This window comes from Pygocentrus nattereri, chromosome 22, assembly GCF_015220715.1.
Source record: "Pygocentrus nattereri isolate fPygNat1 chromosome 22, fPygNat1.pri, whole genome shotgun sequence".
NCBI classification, from domain to species: Eukaryota; Metazoa; Chordata; class Actinopteri; order Characiformes; family Serrasalmidae; genus Pygocentrus; species Pygocentrus nattereri.
The window spans coordinates 23,885,439-23,908,759 of NC_051232.1; the positions used below are offsets into that span (position 1 = coordinate 23,885,439).

General features: G+C 38.2%; 1 protein-coding gene and 1 non-coding gene across 12 annotated transcripts in view; both read right to left on the reverse strand.

The window, feature by feature from the left end:
- Window positions 1-23,321, reverse strand: part of nrxn2b (neurexin 2b) — an 863,803-nt gene that overhangs the window by 809,744 nt on the left and 30,738 nt on the right. The gene's annotated exons all lie outside the window — the stretch shown is intronic.
- LOC119262127 lies at window positions 2,953-3,143 on the reverse strand. Its single transcript, XR_005129440.1, has one exon. It is a non-coding gene; the product is annotated as a U2 spliceosomal RNA (small nuclear RNA).

Below are 23,321 nucleotides of genomic sequence, written 5' to 3' on the forward strand. Positions count from 1 at the left end.
ACAGTAATGGCTGCATTAAATTGAATTTTATACAGTGCGTTGAAGTGCGAGTGAAGCAGATACTTCATTCAAATCTGACAGCATAACCTTTGCTATAACAGTTGAGGTAAACATGCTAGTTTGGGTTTTGCTGTATGTTTGCTATTATTTTACACAAAAGTCAGCATCAGAAAAGAAAAGCGTTTAACGTCTGCTTTTTTGTGCGCTGCACATTTAGGAGAGCTGGAGGATAGTTAACACTAATTCATTAGTCTCTTGCCTGCTGTTGTGGGCCTGAATTAAGTCAGTACTGACTACTGCTGTGCTGCTGCCTTTGTGATTAAAAGTGCTGAAAGTTTACTCCTCTGCCTCTCTGCGCTCTGACAGCACCCCACAGTGAACTCCGCTTACAATGTACACTCTTAAAAAAGATCTTTAAGGGTTCATAAGTCTATACAGAACCAAGAACACTCAAACTTTTTTTTACATGATTAAAGGTTCTTTGCATCATGAAATGGTTCTTCAGATTGAAGGAGAATGTGTTGTATATGGCTCTATATAGAACATTTTTAAAAGGGTTCTATATAGCAACCAGAAGGGTTTTTCTGTTGTTGCGATATCAAGCTAGTTACATCAGAAGAACGCTTTTTGGTGCTACATAAAACCCTTTTTAAAACGTTCTACATAGAACCATATAGAACACATTATCCATCAATCTGAAGAGCCATTTCATGATGCAAATAACCTTTTAAATCATGTAAGGGATTCATTGAGTGTTTATTACTTATTAATTACTGTTGAATTATTTAGTTATTATAGTAAGTTACTGTTGTGAGGTAGCAGACGGTACCCAGAGCTGTTAATTTGTTCATTCCCTCCCACACACACACACACACACACACACACATCACTAGAAGACCATCACTTGAAACCAGACACACATGCACACAACTCAAACAGTACTTGTGAGAAGTAAATGTATGTGGAAAGTAAAAATATGCAGAGGCATTCCTGCTTCAAAGCATGATTCACACTTCATGTGCAAAAGACAGACTTTTAGCTTTTTTTTTAGTTTTAAGTCAAATAGGCAACAAACTGATTGTTTTATCATGATAGTCTCTGTGGTTGATTCTCCACATCTGTGTGTGACAGAAAGAGGGTGAGAGTGAGAGAAAGAGAGACAGAGACAGAGAGAGAGAGAGAGAGAGAGAGAGAGAGAGAGAGAGTGAGAGAGAGAGAGAGAGGAGAGAGAGAGAGAGAGAGAGAGAGAAAGAGAGACAGAGACAGAGAGAGAGAGAGAGAGAGAGATATAGAGAGGGGGCAGAGAGAGGAGAGAGAGAGAGAGAGAGAGAGAGAGAGAGAAAGAGAGACAGAGACAGAGAGAGAGAGAGAGAGAGAGAGAGAGAGAGAGAGAGAGAGAGAGAGAGAAAGAGAAACAGAGACAGAGCGCACGAGAGAGAGAGAGAGAGAGAGAGAGAGAGAGCAAAAGAAAGAGAAAAGAATCCCCTGCAGTGAAAGGAAACGCAAGGATCAAATGAATGGTTCTTTAAATGGTGCTGAAAAGGCAAGTAAATTATTCATATAACCTATACGATCATGTCATCAGAGAAAGAGACAGAGAGGGGGTGAGCAAGATTGACTGTTTGAATGGTGAGAGACTGTGGGTGTGTGTGTCTGTAGGTGTGTGTGTGTGTGTGTGTGTGTATGTGTGTGTGTGTGTGTGTGTGTGTGTGTGTGTGTGTGAGCCATAAGCCACATGCATACTTAGTCGAGGCGTCTTTCTGGGAAAACTCAACTTATGAAATAAAGCAACATAAAATAACCAGCGTGAACGGCCAACTTCTGTCTGTACTGAAGTGTGAAAAAAGGAGAGGAGAGGGAGTGACAGAGAAAGAGAAAGCAACAGAGAAAGGGGAATTCCTGGGTTTATTCAGGGCCCTTGGGAAAGTAAAAGTGTCTGCTTGTCTAATTTAGTGTGCTAGAGTTAAACACTGCAGCGTGACGTTTTTAATACTGAAAACATTTCTATCACTGCATCTTTATTACTTGATTTTTCAAGCTGTACAAATGACATTTAAGTCCTGAAGTGAGCACAGGTTTAGGAGGAAGAAAAAACAAGTTATTATTCTCAAGAAAAGCCTCACGACTTACTACCATAGACTTTAAATTCTATTTCAGGAGTCACAGTGCGAGCTGGGTGGATTCCAACACAAACCACCAATCAATTTCAGTCATCTTCAGTCACAGATCTGTAATTAGCCAAGCACCACATATCTTGACTGTCATAAACCACTCAGGCTTTTTCAAACCTTTACATTATTTGAAATCGCCAGCTGCCCTCTTCATTTTATGAATGTTTAATGATAGACTGTCCAAAATTACTTGGAAGAGCGAGCCATTACCATAATGTTAAATGTTAATCATAAAATGATGATTTCAAAAGATATGAAGTCTTCTGGCAGTAATGGGACTATAAGGTTATCATGACAAACTGCATCACGAAAAGAGTTTTTAAAATTAATGGAACCATCAGTACTTAAAGCCAACCTGAACCCAGACCTCGTTTACCATCTTAGTTCATGTCTCTGATCATTATTTGTCAAATAAAAGACAAAATTCTTTTGTTTTACTGTAATCTTCCATCAAAATGTAATGAAATTTTCTGGACCCCAAAATGTCTTCAGAACACTTTTTTTAAGATGAAGGGACCCTTATTAGTTCCGCAATGTGGAAATTTCGCCTTCACATTTGACCCATCTGTGCCATAAAATACCACATACACACCAATGGGACATGGAGCACACTTGCCTGAAGTGGTGGGCAGCCGTATCTGAAGCGCCCAGGGAACAGTTGGGGGTCAGGTGCCTTACTCAAGAGCGCTTCAGTCACATACTGTCGGCTCAGGAGATCAAACTAGCGACCTTCTGGTCACAGGGCTGGTTTTCTAACCTCCAGCTCACGACTGTCTCCATGAGGAGGTGCACAATTCCTGGAGGTACAGCAATACCAGGTCGATGTGTGGAGCAGACGGAGCAAGCTCCTCTTCCGTTGCCCTGTTCTAAAAATCAATTTAATGTGTAGTCCTTATATAGAGGACATATCAGATGTTAAACTGATGAGAACAGATTCTACACTTGATCTTATCCAAAAGGCAGAGAAGCGATGTGTTACCATGCACCAGCGGACGGGGGAAAAAAAATTAAACAATACTATTTTTACATCCACCTCCCTCCACTGCAACCTACCATCATGCTAAAATACCAAGCACACTTAGAGACCCTCCCTGATACTATATTTCAGTCTAAAATACATCACGGTACAAAAGGAATATGTGTTATGATTTCCGATTCAAACTAACTTAACTAAACAATGTTTCATTAAAGACTGCATAACTGGCTGTGCTGAAATAGAAGCTTTAGCGAAAAACCCTACATCATTAATTAATTCATTACTCCTGACCAATGACTGGCCTGCACCTGTCTTTAAAATGACTCGACTTACGTACCTATTCTGCTGCTTTAGGTGCCTACGTTTTGGCATTACCCTTCTTTTCCCCCAGCACCACCAGCTGGATCTGATCTGATGAGATTAGTCTCAATGCTCCAAGACCTGGACCAAGGATGGGGCTTACGCCAATGACTTTTTACTCTGTACTGAAATATTATCTTTCATCTTTCAACAAAAAGAATTCCTTCACTCTTGCCTCCTGAATCTTTCTGGCAGAATTGAATTTAGTGTTGTGCAGTATGTGAAACACTAAAAACGGAATTAGCTGTGTTCATAGGCTCCCATAGCCTTTTTAAAATGTGGTACTGCTGGTGCACTGTGATCGTTCCAACCTACCAAATCAAAATACAAAATACTATGATTCACATTGTGTTCAATTATCTTCTATTATTGTGACATTGTATTTTTTCCATATCTCTCCCACTATGGCTATCATTATACCATAATGTGCAAACAACTGATGTATAATGTACCTGGGTAATAAGTATTCATTTGTTAAAAAGCACTCAAATTGAATAAATACCAAAAATACATTTACGTCTGTCAGGAAGTTAACCAAACCTTGAGAAAAGCTCACTATTTACTGTTACCATCTAATAGCTACTTTATCTAATTAATCAGATGTGCTGCTGAGCTGATGGTATTTAACAAATCCATGCAATATTTAGAATGCATCAAGAAGTCAGGGACCAACCTTGTGTTCTTCTAGTTGTATTCTACTAACATAAAAATAACCTTTTTTAAAAACACAACATAATCTTCCATTTCAGTGTGTTTGTTTGTAAGTGTTTATTCTAATATTACATCGTGTTTTTGCTACACTTACTGGTTTGAACTGGTTTCCTGAACTCTTCCTTAGTTCATTAGCACGTGTGTGCCTGTGTGTATATGGCAGAAAATGGGCTGGAGAAGTCAGATGCCCTTGATAAGGGGACCCGCTTAGTAAATGAATGGCAGTAATGAACAAATTACACATCAGCAGAGATGCATGGTGATAAGAATTAAACACGTACGGTCTCGGCGAGGCAGTAATTGATTTTATGACAATGCTTTTCTCTCCAAATGTGTAATCGGGGAACAATGAGACGTCGCTGGCCATATCCCTCATGCTGATTCGAGGCTTTATCAAATGTTTATGTTAGATACTTGCACTTTACAGGCTAAAGTGGCTCAGATTACATATGATCAGCCAAAAGGATTCAGGAACAGATTCAGCTTGGATAAATGACATGGCTTATTGCTCATTCTGGTCCATATAGACTTAAAGAATCAAGTTAGTATAGACTGAGTGACAGCAATGAAAATGTCCTTGATGCCTCCAAACCATGTATCCAAGAGAAAGAGAGAGACTGAGAGAGAGAAAAAGACAGAGAGAGAGAGAGAGAGAGAGAGAGAGAGGAAAAGCTAAAAAAAATGCAATGAAAAACTTCAAGCAGTCTTAAAAAAGAATGGTTGCTACAATAAAGGCAAAAATATGATATTCTAATTAGTCGTTGAGGCTTTTTTCAGTAACACACCAGTTAGACTAACAGCGTAAAGAGATGACAGGACATATTGTCGATGGTTGTACAAACTTTAGGAATCAAGCTGGAATGGACTGAGCAAAGGCAGTTGAAATGTCCTTGATGCTTATGAGCCATGCTTTTCAAGAGAGAGGGAAAGAAAGGGGGACATTTTGCTGTTTGTTGTAAGACAGAGAAGAAAAAATGAAGAGAAGTCAGAGACCGTGTCTGTGTGTTGATTCGGTGTGAGGCCATGTAAAATTTGCTGTGGACACACTGTGGGGTGTCAGCAGTGACTGCTATTTAAAACGGCTATTTATTATGTGTGTGTCTGAACTAGAAATTGGCAATATGACAATAAATGTTATTGTGATTTATTTTGTTTTCATGAAAAACACAATATCAGAGTGAATATCAGAAGAACTGTGACCAACTGCTTCATATTTCATTATAAACAGAGTATAATTAGTCATGTTGAACTGGATTTTGTTAGTTCAGACCGTGTCTTCAACATACAGTGAAAGAATGCAGGCAGCCTGATTAAGGGACAGGAGAAAACCCTGAGAACTTGGACTGGAGTTCTGGCTGGCTTCTGCTTAAAGCTACACAGAAGGACCCTCCTAAGATTGAGGGATAGAGAAGAGATGAGGCAGTGGATGGTACTCTGAAAACCTCACCACTAGAAACAGAAGGTAGAGATGGAAATTTATAGGCAGGGATGCAAACAGATAAGGGCTTATACAAGGTGAGAACATTGTGTGGATAGAGAAACAACCCAAAACACCTGCGGACCACTCCGCGTCAGCCCAGTGTCTGATTAAACACACTCTAGGTGTGATTTTTGAAACTGAGGAACATGTTTGTCACAAAACCCAACACACTGGGAAGTTGACAGTTCCATATTTCTCTACCACATCACCTTCGAAAAACCACACACTTGGCTATAGCTAGTTTAGGCTACCCTAAGGAAAATTCTGCAGAGGGGCCCTCCTACATGACCCCTGAACCATGGAAACCACTTGCTGTTGCTACACAGTCACATCTAACACTCTAGTGCTCCAACTACTCTCCTCCCTCCTTTAAACAGTTTGCTCCACCTGCCAGTCTAAGAATAAGTAGACCTGTACAAAACACAATGAAGTACAAATGGACAATACTTAAAATTATAGATATTTTCTCAGCTGCATCAAGCCCTTTCAAACTGGATCCCCCAGATTCCCTTCAATGCGTTATCAAATATTATAATATTAATACTATTCATATTTTGGCTTGGCTGAATACTTGATGGTGATTATTTACTGAGAGATGTTCTGACATATTGCCCAGTGTTCCCAAATTCAATGTTTAATCAATAGTCAATGTTTACCAGTTGCTTCACATTTTGCATTAGCGCAGTTTCTTTTGTACATGTGCGCTATTCAAGAAAAAAATGATCAGCTTGCTGGTAGCGCTGTGAGTGGGGAAAGCCCCCCTCCAATCTCGACCCCCCCAGTGTGGAGATCAGCCAGAACAAAATGAAAAAATATGTATGATTTATGAGATTTCTTTTTAGATTTTGTCAGTGAGTTCAAATATGTTGTTGAGAAGTATTTCTCATTCAAAGAAAGAGGATATCAAAATGGTACAGGCTCTGGATCTCACATTGGAGGGTCAAAAGCATTAGTTTTGTTAAAATGGAGGATATTTGTGAATGTGTGAAAATTCAACTGTTCAACTAACCCTAAACATAATTCTAAACTTAACCTCTGTAACCAAAAAAGAAATGGCTTTGCCCTTTTAGTAAGGCAAAAAAAAAAAAACCAAAAAAACCACACAGAGCTTTTATACAAAGCACTTTACAAAGTCAAAACAATTTTGTGGGTCCTGGGGATAGCCCTGTTTTTGTCCTGAAAATTGGATGATGTCCATGCCTGAAAATGCATGAAAACAAACACACGTACACCAAGATGATGTTTCATTTATTATATCACGCAGAGAAACGTTTTTGGGGACCATGACAGGAGAATATTTAAGTGCGCTTCTCAACCTTGACTGCAAACATTCAAAATAGGTTCCTGGAAGGACTTTGATTTCGTCCAAACCTTTTACCTTTTCTCAGTCTTTAGATTGGCCTCCACCTCTACTTTTAATGGCATCAAAGAGCAAGAGAGAGAGAGAGAAAGAGAAGAGAGAAAGAAAAACATAGAATAAGGTTTTGCCATGAATTTTGTGAAGAGATACACTGATAAAAGCATGCTTGGAACGTACACAGGGCTTTGGCATGAATCTGATGGTAATTATAAACCATTAGACATTAGACAAACAATGAATTACGAGTAAATGATCATGACAATCATGCCTTAAACTTTTAATATTATTGTTCTTAGCAGTTGCTGGAGATTGCTGAAGGCATAATTTATCCTTGACAGACTGTGATGTTCGACTGCACATATACCTAATGGGCAATTATTACATAATCATCTAATCGCCATTATACAGGATGATCTGAGTTATTTGTGATTATCACAAGTACTTAAGCTGTTAGCCATCGTCTTACACAGTCCTTAGACGTTTCAACCCTACATGTTATATCACAACAAGCAGAATGGGCATTGGGTTTGAACAAATTGAGGCAAATCATCTTGAATTCAATGCACAAAAGCAAAAAAATGTAAATGATGTTTCACTTGGATTTAGAGGGCAGCTTGGGTTTGAAAGTAATGTTAGTGATCCATGTAGATCATTTTACTTTTTTAGCATACATGCTAGCTGTTTTTTGCTTGCATTCTGATTAGAGCATCACATCAGAGTTTCAAAGGTTATGCTTCTTGTGTCACAAGAGTAAAGAGTCTCTCTCTCTGGTGGTGACAGTGTGAAGTATGTTTGTCACACTTCATCTGTGTGTTACCATGGTTACAAGCACCAATGAAACCTTGCTTCAGAGATGCACACGGCAGCATGCACTCACCAAATGATAAGGGGACACTCGGGCTTCAGCAATAACAAAGGGACACTTGGGCTGTTTTCGCTTATCAGACTCTGAAGAGTTTTCATCTGCTTTAAGAAAAAAGAAGAAAACAGAAAACAGGAAGAAGGGAAAAAACTGAAGTGTGCCGGTGTTAGGAACTGACAGATATGTTTTAAAGCTCCAGGCGAAGTCTGCCAATCAAAATGCCCCAAAACTGCTGAATACACAGCACAAAACAGCCATATGGCAGAATCTGTAACAGAGGCTTGTTTTTTCCTTTCTTTAATTTTAAAGACAGCCTTAGCAGGTGCATACTTTCCTCTTCATCTCTTTAAAAGTGTATTTGTCTACAAATGCTGCATATAAACTGCTGAAAACCCACTCTTGAAAGACAAAAAAAAAAAAATGGGTGTGCACAACAAAGAGACTGTCACACTTCACAATCGCATGTTGAAGCAATTTTATGAATAAAACATCAAACCACTAGAACTGGATGAGGCTTTATCATAGCAGAGCTTCTACACTTACTTCTCATTCTAAGTGTGGTTGTCATCTACTGGACATCTGTCAGTATTTCAGATAATAAAACAGATCATTCCTTCTCTAAAGCCTCATTGACTGAGCCATGATCAAAGCCATTACAAAGTAATTGAAACACAAATGACACCAAACATTAGTTAAATTCTGTGGTAATGTGGCCAGTTAATAAAAACCATAAAAACAACAGGCCACATATATATCACAAGTCACATATATATAATCACTGTAAAATTTTAATTATCAACAGTTTTGGTATACATCACTACAAAATATGTATATTATAAAATATCTATAAAATACAACCACATTTCCAAAAAAGTTGGGATGCTGCGCAAAATGTAAATAAAAACAAAATACACTTATGTGCAGATCATTTAAAGCCTATATTTCATTTAAAATAGTATAAGGACAACATACATATTGAAACAGTGAAATCTTATTGTTATTGAAAAATATTTGCCCATTTTGAATTTGATGCCAACAGCACATTCCAAAAACGTTGGGACGGGGGCAACAGTTGTGTGAAGCTAAAAAAACACCTGGTGGTTAATTGGCAACAGGTCACTAAAATGACTGGCTATAGAATGAGCATCCCAGAGAGTTTGAGTCTTTCAGAACTAAAGATGAAGAGGAGTTCACCACTGTGAAAGACTGCATAATCAAATAGCACAACAATTCAAGAAAAACATTTCTCAACATAAAATAGCAGAGGACTTTTGCTTTTCATCAACTCTAGTATGTAGTAACATTAAAAGATTTAGAGAATCTGGAGAAATCTCTGTATACATAGGACAAGGCCAAAAACCAGTATTCGCTGGCTGTGATTTTTGGGCCATGATTCTGTAGTGGAAATCACTGCATGGGCTCAGAAACACTTTTGAAAACCACTGTCTGTGAAAAGAGTTTGTCACTGCATCCCTAAAAGTTAAAACTCTAAAACACAAAGAGGAAACCATATATAAACAGGATCCAGAAATGCTGCCAACTTCTCTGGGCATGAACTCATTTAAAACAGACTGTGGGGAACGGAAAAGTGTCCTGTGGTCTGACAAATCAAAATTGGAAGTTGTTGAACTCATGGACACTGCATTGTTAATGACACTGTTAAAGGTGAATAATGTATACATGTTTTGGCAACATATGCCTCCATCCAGATGATGTATTTTTCAGGGAAGGCCTTGCCTATTTCTGCAAGATAATGTTAAACCACATCCTGCATGTTTTACAACAGCATGACTCTGTATTAAACTGTTGCTTCAAATTCAAAATGGGCATATATTTTTCAAAAAAAACATACAATTTCTCAGTTTCAACATTTTATATGTTGACTTTGTTTTTATTTAAATTCACAACTTTTTTTGGAAATGGGGTTGTAATTTATGTTTTTTACCCCCCAAATAAACCTTTTTTTTGTAGATTAACAATGATATATTATTCTGGATGTCCCTTCACTTTTAATGAGAACCATATTTAACAACTGAAGAAAATCTTAATTTTTATTGGGCAACATATTGAAGGCAGAACTGGACAATACATAGGCAGACATCAATATTGATTTTTAAGCCTAATAAGAAAAAGGCTAATGTATGTAAAGCCCATAACTGCTTCTCCAAACATGGCGAAAATGTGACAAAGCAGAAATCGGCTTCTTATTCGCCAGATTCTTCTTTAAATTTTCTCTTTGCACCTTATATGGTGCCGTAATTACATACTGTTGCCTCAGGCTGGTGAACAGGAAGCCAACTTCTGTCTTGTAAAAGCGGTACTGAATGTTGTTTTACATCTGAAAGTCATGTCTTATATGTGCATCTGCACTTGAGCTTTAATAACTGAGCTTTGTGTGTTGTGTTATCTGTGTTTATGTGCAGAACGATAACGGCAAAGCTAATTTCAACCAGTATGTCAATACTAGTTATAGTGTTGATTGTTAAATGAAAAATGAACATAATGAATAAGAGTTGAACAGTCTGTGTCTTTCGGAACCACCACACGAGACACATGGACGTTTGCGGTTTCCGTCTTGGTTTTTGAATCGTTACAACTCTTGAAAGTAATATAAAGTATGAAAGTAATATAAAGTATGAAAGTATTAGATTCATATAATCTGATCTTTATCATGGACTTGTAGTTCATACCAATAGTAATGCCTGCAACACAGTGCAATAAAGCAAGCTCAGAAAAAAACAGCTTCTTATTTTTTGCCACAACATATTCATAGCCTACAGGAGAAAGGCTTTGCATGGACAATGTGTGGTCCTTCAAGGGCAAAGGGTTCATGTCAAGTTATTCAGTTCTCGGTTTGGAAAAGTATAAGACTGAGAATTAAACTCTATGAAAACAGCCAGCAGCAGTATGAAAACAAAAGCACAACAAAAACAAAACAAAACAAAAGCAACACTTTAAACTGGCCCCAACAGCTCCTAAAAACCTTTAGTCCAATGAGGGCCACTTTTCTTTCTAAAACTACAGTAACATATCGGCCTGTATTAGCATTCCACTCAGTCTTACTCTCTTTATGAGCTAAGTTTATGAATATTGCATAACCTGACCCTGTTCTGTAAATGACAAACGGAGGGAAAAAAAACAGCGCACACACAAAGATAACAAAATATTCATGTTTATTACCTTAATATGATTGTGAAGCTTGCGCGTGCAATGCAAATATTTCCCTGAGACAGAGGGAGAGAAGGCAAATATTTCTTTTTCATCCTTCCCACATCCCTCCATCCCTGCTCGGAATGTGAGAGAGAAAACTGAGCGATGCAAATCTCTGCTGGGTGCAGGGTCTTAGTTAAGCTACTGCAAGTGCTTGCTGGAGGGCTTCAATAGAAATGAAAAATAAAGCTTTGCACTGCAGCAATGGAGGAGAAAAACGCCTGATAACTTCAGTTTCTCTCTTGCAGCTAGCATCTCCTCTAGAGAGAGTGAATCTGATTGCGAGGAGAACGCACACATTATCCTACATCAGTCTCCACCAAGTGAAGGATTTAAATTCGAACATTTTGTCAAAGCCATTCATGGGCGCTCATCTTAGCAGACTTGGCAGAAGGAAAAAAATTAAAAAGTTTCAGTACTTAGTTTTTTTATAGAAAATATAGCTACATAATTGTCAATTTGGAGAGATTTCTGCAGCATTCCTCAAGCTTAAGTGGTGGGAATTTGGACTTACCCGCCCTGCTCACATACTTTCAGCCTTCCTAAACAAATCAAAACCATTATCCATCCAACCTGAGAGAGTAACAAAATGACTTACACAAGCTTCCATATCAATTTTCCATCTGAAATGCTGTTTTCCTCTGGGCTCGACTCTACTGCAATGTTTCACTTTATAATGCAATGCAATATTTAAAGGTCTTATATTTACATCATTTACTCCTTTCAAGTTTCTTCCCTTTCAAACTTTCCACATCTACCCTTACTCATGTTAGTCTGTCCTAGGGCTGCACAATCTAACATTTAGTAATCATTATCGTAATATTAGCCTCTGCAGGAGACATCTCTGAAGATTGCAATAGGTAAATGAAACCTGTAACCAATTGCAGTGTTTTCTTATGTGTGCTGTGAGTATTCTGACCATTCACAGTGCCAGATGAATGTGTCCGTGGGTGTCCTATACTCTCAGAATAACATTATGAAACTGTAGCAGGGGCGGATACCCCTTTAAGGGTATATCTTAGGTTAGGGAGCATAACTGTACTATATTCCATTGAAAATGTTTGTTATATTGACTCCACACACTTGCCTCCAGTCTTTTTATGCTATTGTTCAGTTTTAAAACGTCAGCCCAATGACATCTAAGACGCCAGCGACCGAGAAGGATGGTTTAGATGAAGATAGATGGGCAGATAGATGTTTACGTGTGTGTGTGTGTGTGTGTGTGTGTGTGTGTGTGTGTGTGTGTGTGTGTGTGTGTGTGTGTGTGTGTGTTTTAAAAATTAGATAATGAAAAAGGTACAAATATGTACCTTTCTCTTGGGACAAACTTAAGGACACAATTGGACCTTAAAAGGGTGCATTTACATGGTTTGTACCTTGATGAATGAAAAATGTACCTGCACAGGACCTCTATTTCTAACAGGGTTATAAATCAAGGCCTGCGTTAGACCCTACAGAACATAGCAAAACGTTAATTTGAACAGAAACACTCTTGTATTACACAAGCATTGCAACTGTGGCAGCTGAGAAGGCCATTCTTGGCATCCTTCTAGCATGTTGTAGTAAAAACTACACTAAAATACTAATGACAAACCTGTCCACTAATGTCTTCAGTTGACTTTTTTTAGGACATTAGAATCCATCACGTGCACTGTTAATCGGGTAACACCTCTGACACACCCATCAAACGCAAGAAAATGTGCCTCAAAGCCCGTTGCACATTGTTTCACACCATTTCGACAAATGTTCCATCCAAAAACCATAGTAAAACAGTGCATGATGTTTAGAGATTGAATGCGCCCCATTTATTCATGCAATCCAACAAAAAGATTGTTTTTGGTCAAAGTAATGCAAGCCGGTCTTTAACCACATCACATTAATGACTGCATTTTAATATCGGAAGGCTTACAGTCGCAATATGTATTATGATCATGATACTAATATTCAACTAAGTGTCAAAGACAGCTTTGGATCCTTAAAGTGTGAGTAAGCTCCTGACCCGGTCCATGTCTGCATCACATCACCCCAGGATCTGAATTCACGTCTCATTTCAGCAAAAAAAAAATAACACTGGCATAATGTGGGTCTTTAGAATATCAAGTACTCAAAGCATATTATGCAATTATAAGGAAAATGTTAGAAAACAAGGATTCTTTTCAAATGTGCAAATCTGCATTAAATTATCACTTAATTTCCCTAATCTGTATTTGTGTAGCCCAACTTGATCAAACTGTCAGTGTGACAGTTCCTAGAAGACGTTGTTCTTATGCAATATCGGCCTTTGTCACACAACTTTCATAAAAGGCTGTAAATATGCAAATTAAAATATGTAAATTACCTCTAACCAATGTTATATTTGAGTGTGTTTTGAGCATCCTGATCAAACAGCTGGAAATGAGTGTTTCTGTGGGTGTTTTAATGAATTAACATATAGCCGAATGCATTTGTAATCTACTGTAAGGCATACTGCAACTGCAGAATGCGGCAGTATAATCACAATACTAGTATTTTGTCCATATTGTGCAGCCCTAGTTCACAAATCAGCAGCACTAGCTATGATTATAATCAACTACGTTACACTACACAAGTAAAAATGACAAAATCAGCTACTAAAGTACTGCACATTGAGTTGTATTATATTTCATGATGCTAAAATCCTCCCTTTGCTGTTTTTAGTGCTTGGCTTGTCTTGCATTTTTTTCTATTTATGAATAAAACAAGCCCACACAGGGGCTACTGATGGGCTCTGTTGGGGGCAGAGGAAAGTTCAGCAGATCGATGCTTGGCTGAGGAAAATGAGAAGGCTAACTCATCCTTAATCTGACCTCAGATTCACCTTTGACCCCTACAGTCATGTCCCTGCTTAATCACACCCCTCTGTGCCACAGATGCAGCTAGATAAGCAAAACACCAAGGGACACTGGCTTGCTGTTCACACAAACACACTCAAGCATACACATACACACACAGCAAGAAAGTCTTTTTCTGGGGGCAAAAGGACACAGAATGATAAACATAAACTGACCAAGCCTCATCAAAGTAGCATAAATATTGATAAGGACAACCCAGGTCCACAGGTCCAACTCATTTTGTCCACAAAACGTTTGGATGAGTTGTTCAGACATCAGAATATCATATCTTAAGGCGAAACACACTACAAGATAGTCAGACAGGTGTTAAACTCAATTTGCCCCTCCCAACAAACTTTCACATTCTGATGTGAATTTCTCAGGTTGGGAGCTCAATCAGACGCCACTGATGACATGGATGATCTGATAATGTGAGACAGAAAACAAGTCAATCTCTAGCCTTCTGGTCGAGCTCCAAAACTGTTGAAGACCTTTTCAATCTTTCATTTTTAGAGAAAAAAGGGCGAAGTGCTTGTTTGCTGCATGTGCAGCAGAAAGACAGCAGAGAGAGCGAGAGGTACTACTTACTGAACAAGAGCCTTTATAATGTGTAATATACAGACCCAGACATCAATAAACTCTCTTTACACTCTCAGAACAAAAAGTAGTGAACAGTCACTGGGGCAGTTCCCCTCTTGTCACTTGGGTGGTCCCCTTAAGGGTACATCTCAGTACCTTTATTCAGGGAACATAACTGTAACTAGATGTGCATTTCCTGAAGGAACTACAAGAGTGCTTGAAAAGAGCTGCAAGTGTGTGTGTGTGTGTTTCTGTGTGTTTCTGTGTAGGTGAACAACACCTCCTTAGCTATGTGTCTGTGTGTGTGTGTCTGTGTGGTGTGTGTGAGAGGGAGAGATGTATGTGTTTGGGGGGGTGGGGGAAGAATCATTCAAATTAACTGTCACTCTGTTATTATGCAGCTCTTAGTGGAGAAGCCTTGTTTGAGTCCGATTTGCACCCTCTGAACAAACAGTCATAACTCGGGAAATGTTTACTTCATCGCTTAACTGGATAGATGGTGTTAGATAAGACCTCTTGAGGATTATTTTGGTGTAATGTTGTATGCATTGAGAAATGTCAAGAAAATGTCAGAGTTATGACAAGTAACAGAGAAAATCTTGAAATAAGCAGATTCTGATTTTGAGAAATTTGCATGGGAGTGAATGGGGCAGTTTTCTGTGCCTAGTGCCAGACAAATGCTCATAACTCTAAAGCTAATTGATAAAATGATGAGATATTTTGAGGTTTCAGAAAGGACACGTTTCTGTACCATTTAAAACTGAAATGGAGTTTCTAGGTGAAAGTTTAAGGATTTTAAAGCAGATTCTCTGTGGGATGGCTGTGTCTGAGACTGAGTGGCCTCAAAACTACCAATCCGATCAACTCCAAAAATATATAGCACAAGTCACAGTGCTGAGACCTTCAAAATACAGTTTGAATGGAGTCTGTATGTTAAGGCAGTTCAGGCTGTTTGCAGAAATGTGTGGAAGAAGAATAAGAAGAAGTATGAGAGATAACAATAGAGTGCTTTTTCAAGCACTCTAATAATCCATTGAAACTATATGTTTTGTATTGTATTGTATTATTGTAAGTTATAATGACTCCACACACCCTGTCTTCTCTCCAGGCTTTTTATAATATTGTTCGGTTTTAAAACATTAGCTTATGAGAAGGTATAAATAAAAACGTTCACCTGGAAAAACGTATTTATGGTTCACAATTGGACCTGAAAACTACTGTTTTGAGGGAGCATTTACATTGTTTGTACCTTGATGAACAGAAAATGTACCTGCACAGAACCTTCATTTCTAACAGTGTACCACCTGAAGTATGATGCCAGTTTGTTGTGAAATATAGATCACTGTAATATCTGTATCTCTCCACCACATATTCATCCCAGGGTTGATATAGTTTTGAAATTTTCATGACTTTTTATTTTTATTTAGATTATGTTGGTTTATGATTTCAGTTTAGTTTCAGTTCATTTTAAGGGTGCATTAGTAGTTTGATTTGTTTTATTTTCTGAAGGAATAGTTTTGCTTTAGTTTTTATTTAGTTTCAGTTTTTAGTATTATGATGCATGCTGATACAGTAAGTGTTTGATAAGAATAAGAGTATAAGAGAATAACTTTCCTTATAGATGGATGAATACAGAACAGTTCCATTTCACACACTTAATAATTCTCTCAATAATTCTATTTTGTTTTGATTCAGTTTTCATGTTTTAGAAAACTGACTTTTCAAAATTATTTTTACAATATAGGAGTGCACTTTTTCACTGCTAATTTTCAGTTTAGTAGTTACTATAATAGCTGCAGATTCATTTGCACTTTGTATTTTTGCTTCTTGTGTGCATACAGGTAAAATCTACTTTAGCTTTGTTTGTACCAAATGAAAAAAAAGTGAGATTTGGGGTTGAGTGTTTTTTTGTAGCTGAAAGTTTTAACATGTTGTACTCTCTTTGTGAAAAAGTAACATCAAGTGTGTGAAGCTCTCCTTTTTGTGAGCAGCCCAACTAAAGCCCATTCCCCAAGTGACTGAGACTATTATACATATGGTATACAGACTATATAGACTCCTTTTCTTATATTTGTTTTAGTAGTCACCACATTTGACAGAAAAAGTCTTTGAAACACTGAGCCTGCACAATAAGGGTATAAAATGTGATGTGCGACAAAAGTACAACGCAATGATGAGGTGGGTTGCTATAAATTGCGATTAAAGTAGACTACACAATTTCAGTGCCTCTTTGACTGGATGTGCAAGAGGACTCTGAAACTGAGTAGTTTCCTTTTGCTATCTAATGAAATTAAAGTAATTTCAACTTTTATTCAAGTTTATTCAACAGTTGATATCATTAATGGCAATATTCTGCATATCCAGCATGCACTTTTCCTGCTCTTCTTTCATCAGAAAAAGCAGAACTGTAGCTTCTCCATAAAAATGCAGTCATTAGATCAGCCCTTTCAGTTGACTAACATTCTCTGCAGTCCTTAGTAAATTTGTAGTTGAAAATCAGGCCTAGTCAAGCCTAATTTCTTTAGCTGAGGGCATTCCTGTACAGGTTTGACTTGAAAAATATGCAAAAATATATCTACAACACTGGAAAGACTTTGGGAGAAAGACAGTGGCCTACTATTTGGTCCAGCATGAGTCAAACCTGACCTTTCCTGAGGAAGCGCAGTCCCAGGTCTATTACACAAACTGCATTGAAAGGTTATTTCAAGTTAAAATTAGCTAAGCAAATCAACATATGGCTAACATGTGGAGCAAGTGATCAATGCCCGAAACTAATCAGACAAGCGCCAAGACTAAATGCTCGCACTTATATCATGTAGTACAACAGCATTTGCCTTTCAGTGCTACAGCTCTTGCCATTAATGAGCTGAAGTCGTGTGGTATCTTGATGCTGATAGGCTTTACTGTCACACTCACTGAACTGAACCAGCACTCAAGTGAAGAACTCGACTGCTCCTGCACATTGTACCTTTAATTAGAACCTTATCAGAAAGCAATTAGGTCCAACACAAGCTCCCTATGGACTATAGAAAAGAAGCAAGGAACATTACGTAGAAAGACAGAGACAAAGCATGGAGAGGTAATCCTTTAAAATGCAATTTTCCTTCCCTCTCCTGTTCTCCCTCGTTCCCTCTCTGAAAGAAAAAAGTCCGCCCTTCATGAATAAATCAGCTAAGTCAAACATGCGGAGGAGAGCCATGGGACTAGGGCTAAACAAGTTGTATTACACACACACATATATAAATAGGACAGATAGACATCCACTCATTACACTCAATTCCTGTTCTTTCACTTAACTCTAGCTCCAGTTTCTAAAATAAATCAAAGTGCCTCGCATATAAACATAACAAGATCAAATAGACAGACAGAGAAAGTGAATGAGAGTGAGAGAGGGAGAGAGAGAGAGAGAGAGAGAGAGAGAGAGAGAGAGAGTGAGAGAGAGAGAGAGAGAGAGAGAGAGGGAGAGAGAGTCTGGTTTTCCTCTGTCTGGGTTTATAATGGTTACAAGGCAGAATTTTTTGAACAGCTGCACATTTTGTTGACACATCCCGCAGGATATGATAAATGGACACTTCAAGCAGGTTTGGACAACAACCACGGATGTTTGACCGTTTGACCCAGGACACTCATGCTGAGGCACTCTGCGCCACAATGCCAAAAAGTCCTATCTAGTGTCAAAGCAATTAAAAGCACCTACTTATCCACCATGGGACAGGGTCGCATGTACATACTGATTCAGCGGAGAGATGGTTCTATACCAGTTTTACTTTTCCTATAATTATACTAAAACTTGACTAATAGCTCATTTTCTTTTTCCTTTATTGAACTTTTAAATGAGCTATTTTTAATTGATGCACATTAGAACTATCTAAAAGTACTATTCTCAAACATGCTACCACCCTGCAGGTAGAAATACATAGCCTACAATATGATATACAAAACAGCCCCTTATTTTCTTGAATCCAGTTATTTCAGAAAAAAGAATAAAAGAACTGAAAGAAACATTTACGGTGCAAATGTGTGAAAAATTTCGACCATTTAACATTCAAGAATTCTAATTCTACAATTCTATCACTGCTGTTAGAACACAGCCTTGTATCTCCAACACGTTGCAGGAGAAGGAAAAAGCTCTCCACATATGCTGTACTTTTAATGTAAGTCAATAGAACCAGACTTTTTTCCAAGTCATTCTGAGCCATTTTGGTCCATTCATCATAAAATTAATACACAACAAAGGGAAACATTTTCATATTATGTCAAAAACTGGAAAACAGCAAAAATGGATATACAAGGTTTTGTTTCGACAGCGGCGATATGTTGCTTTACATTATTTTGTGATGCAATCAATTCTGCAATATTTGAAGCTACATTTATTACAGAATCAAACAAGATTGGTTCTTTTTTGTTATTTGCACAGATACATGTTAAACAAACATGCATCTTTTCTAAATCCTTGTAGGCCTATGACATTTTTCAACTGGCGAGGCTGTCGCATGTCAAAACTGCCATGAGATGATATTGCATCGCATACTGCAGAATGCTGACATTGTCATTAGTCGACCCGTTCTGCTGTGCTATCCAAGTTGTGTCAGTCTCTTACTTCTACAACTTTAAGCTAATGATAACACTGAATGGGGAAAAGAAAAGAAGGCGTGTTCAACTGCCACAGTGGGCCCGAGTTAAAAGTTCAGCAACTCGATGTCTGTTAATGTTGTTCTGTCGGCTAGTGGGCACTGGCAGCTGCTGCTAATCCATGTGCTAGTTGATACGCTATCAGCTATTCTCAGAAAAAGAAAAGTACAAACATCTGAGAAGACAGAAGAGAGGAGGACAGCAAAGAGTGAAATGATGGTATAAAGCATTCTATGCAAAGATGGCACTAGTATTAACTACAGGCCATATTTTATACAACATTAAAACAAGAATTACTGATTTTTCATCAAGTGAGTTGCTGACATGACAGAGCCATTGATATGCTTATGAATTACTGTCACATTCACTTATCAAGTTCTCATTATATTATACACACAATAATGTGGGAAGGAAACAGGCTGATAATGAAGTGGGGTTGGGCTGATGTCAATTTGATCTAAACAACACACAAAACAAAGCATGATCCTGAGAAAAGGGGAGCAACATTTCCACTTTGAGGTTAAGTAGTGTTTTTAAAAAAAAACCATATACACCTGAAACAAAAAGACAGATCACGAAATCAACCATCAGGATACAAATGACCTTTCACGCTAGCGCTGGGCCCACTTTGGTTACCATTTGTTTACAATTGTGGAAAACTGAATAGAAAAAAAACACATGCAGATTCCTAATCACAACCTAATCTGCCTGAGAGAGAATGGAGCTATAGAGAGCTGTGATCTCCACTTTAAAGTGGTTGCAAACTGCCCCACAGCAGTTTCTGCTCTACTGCCAAACAGGATGCAAATGCATTTGTGCAGTTTCTACCAGTTAGGCAGCAAAGTCATGTGCCATCTTTATGCTGATAGTCCTCGCTGTCACACTCCCTGAACTGAACTAGCACTGATTAACATCTCACAAACAACCTGATGCTACACCATTTGTTAACATGAATGTTAATGTCTTTTTTTTTTGCACAGCCATTCAAGCTAGAAAACCTGGCAAAGCCATTTGATGCGACAACAGCTGCACATGTCAAGGAATGGGGTTCACACTCAATGCATTTGCTACAGTGCAGTAGGTTTCTTGTTCAACCAGAAGTAAGAGGCTGGTCTAAAAGTGGCTTGGTGAGCTATCCACTTCAGCTTCAGCTGGGCTTGAAATTTTGGTCTGGTCCTGAATAATAAGAATATCCAACAAAATTCCTAAACCTAACAAACAGCACCACCAGACAGGGGTGAATAAAGTCGCCTTTCTTAATAATAGCACATTAAGCATGATGTTACCTCAGTAACAAGCAATTTTTTAAGTTACCTGGTGGAAATGACATCTCTTATCCATTCACTGATGTACAACATTTCAAACTTACCATGATGCATCTTATCATCAATCAGTGCCTTTAAAGAATTAAACAACAAACTTCTAAGTCTGTTCAAAGGTGGGAAACAGACAATGAAAAACCTGAACATGAATTTTGCAAGTATGTTTCAAGCTGTAATCCACTCATCACTACACCTTCTCTGTAATATTACACCAGTAACTCATTAACAGATGTTTTTTGCTCCACATATAAGACATTTTTTATAGTATGTGTTCTAGCAACACTATAAACAATAAACTACAGGTAGGCACCTTTGTCCCTGTATCTGCCCTTAAAATTGAATTGAAACTGCATTTGCTTCAAAGCAACATTCGTTTTAGGTGAGTTTAAATATTGCATGTCCATTCCAGCTTGTGCTAAGGATGCTATATGTTGTATATATGCATTTTTGCATGTCAGGCTTGAGGAACCATACTTGGAAAATTTGTTAGGAAGAGGCTGAAAATTTTTAGATTGAAAATATGATCAAATGTTATAACCGTGTTGCATGCATTTTCCTGACATGAGCTGATGAGGCAACTTTAGGAGTATTTTGTTCACTTCCACTATCTTTTTTTAAAATAAGACACTAATTGCACATAGTTATAAGATTTGAAACTGCATGACAACTATGGCTTTTGCACTACAGATATCATTAGCACATCATGAAAACCAATATTTGTCCTGTTCCTACAAGAGTGACAATGAAACATCCGGTCTAATTAAGCCTGAAAAGCAACTTTATATCAACCCTCCTAGCTATAAGCTTCTGCTTCTGCTTCTCAGGAACTACCTTCTAACTGCCTCAGGCAGTCATAGCAGGAGTTTCTAGCTTAAAAATGCTGTGCCTGTACAAAACGCTTATCCTGAGCCAGTTTGTTGCCATTTCAGCTTTATGTCTGTAGTGTGTCACATACTGCTGAAAGCTGACTCGATGAAATCTTAGGCAGACTATAGAAACCGATTATAGCAACAGCCATTGAACAGAACTGCCCTAGTGACCATGTGTTTTTGCCATTGCGGAGCGATTAAGGAAATCATTAACCTGACACTGTTCTGAAGCAGGACATAACCCAGAAGAGGTAGTAGCTAACCAAACATGCTAACTGATCCAACTGACACATTTATTGATTTGCTATTGATTTATTTAATAGCAAGGCCCTCACTTCTTTTAGCAAACACATTAATATTCCCCTAGACTAAATGAGAGACGTGAGAGTGTGAAGAGCCTTTCAGAATGTCCATATAACGGAAAGGTTTTATAGCAACTATAAATTCTCATCCTTGAACAGTTTGTTCAAACACAACCTTTATTTTTAAGTGTGTACACCTAACCCAACCATAACCACCTTTTTTAAATATAAATATATGAAATTTAAATATAAAAATACTGGTTAGGAAGCATTTTTCATCTTGACGAGTAGCCCAACAAAAAATTCAAATACATAAGCACAGGCACACAGACCCAAGCAGCCTTCCTGAACTCATGGAAAATAAACACCAATTAAAGAGAAACAAACATACTTTCATCCCAACTGCTTCGCCTCTTTACCAAACTTCACTCGCCTGTCTCATCTGTTTGGCTTTTTTTTTGTTTTTTAGGAGGCTGGACGAGGCAGTTTGAAGACTTCCCTTTATGCCTGCATGTCACAAACAAGTATCAGTTGCACTTTCTGTTTAGATTCAGGGAAAAAAAGGGGAAAAAAGTCTCTGGGTGTCTATTAGAACATTAAGGAAACCTATAATAACATCTTCATGAATAGGCAGATATTAATTTGGTTTAACAGAACAAAAAGTTCCCAAATGGTAAAAAAGCCTCTGCACTAGTCTGATAATGTGAGGAATTATTTATTATTAATATGCATCTTACATTCACAGCCTGAGAAGGTAATGACTTAACTCGTTTCCTCACAAGCCACCAAATTCACATCACCTTCTCAGAAGCAAGACGATTCTGTAAGACACTGCATTAGTGAAGACTTCTAAATGAAAGCTCAAAGTCTGTCTGTAAGTGGTGCACGTGTTGCATCTGATTACTCCGCAAATCCCTGCCAACAAAAGAAAATTGTGCCTTATTGCATTTTAATTAGCTTTCCCTCTCGGTCCGTCTGAGAAAAGCTTCCTGGCAGAAACGCCACAGCCGTAAGGTTCCCATTAGAGCAATTTATCTGATTCATAAACATCCCCAAGAAAGTTGAAAGCATGGGAAGAGTGTAGTCAGCGCTATTCAGGCAAGCATTCAAGATGAAGCCAGGATCGCACAACCAGAAGGGTAGTCTGTTAGGATGCACAGAGATTGGTCACAGAACCAATGGAGCGAAGCTTCTGCAGATGAAGATGTTTCAGATTTTCTCTGTCATCTCTGAAAGAGGCCTAAAAAGGCATATGATACAATTAAATATGAACAACATCAGAGTAGCACCCAAAGGGGGATCCGGATAGTGCTTCTGGAAGAAGGAAAAAGATGATGAAAGAGTGTGTGTGTGTGTGTGTGTTTGTGTGTGTGTGAGAGAGCGACAGAGAGAGAGAGAGAGAGAGAGAGAGAGAGAGAGAGAGAGAGAGAGAGAGAGAGGGAGAGAGAGAGAGAGAGTGTGTGGAAACAGATGATGGCCTAGAGGTACCCATTAGATTATTTGGACAGAAAACAGTACACCCCCCCCCCCCCCCCCTTCCTTTTTATTCTGTAGCAATCCAGAATCTAGTGCTCACAGAAGCGAGTGATGTAACATGAAACTCTCTAAATGACTTACAGTAAAATACATGCATGTACA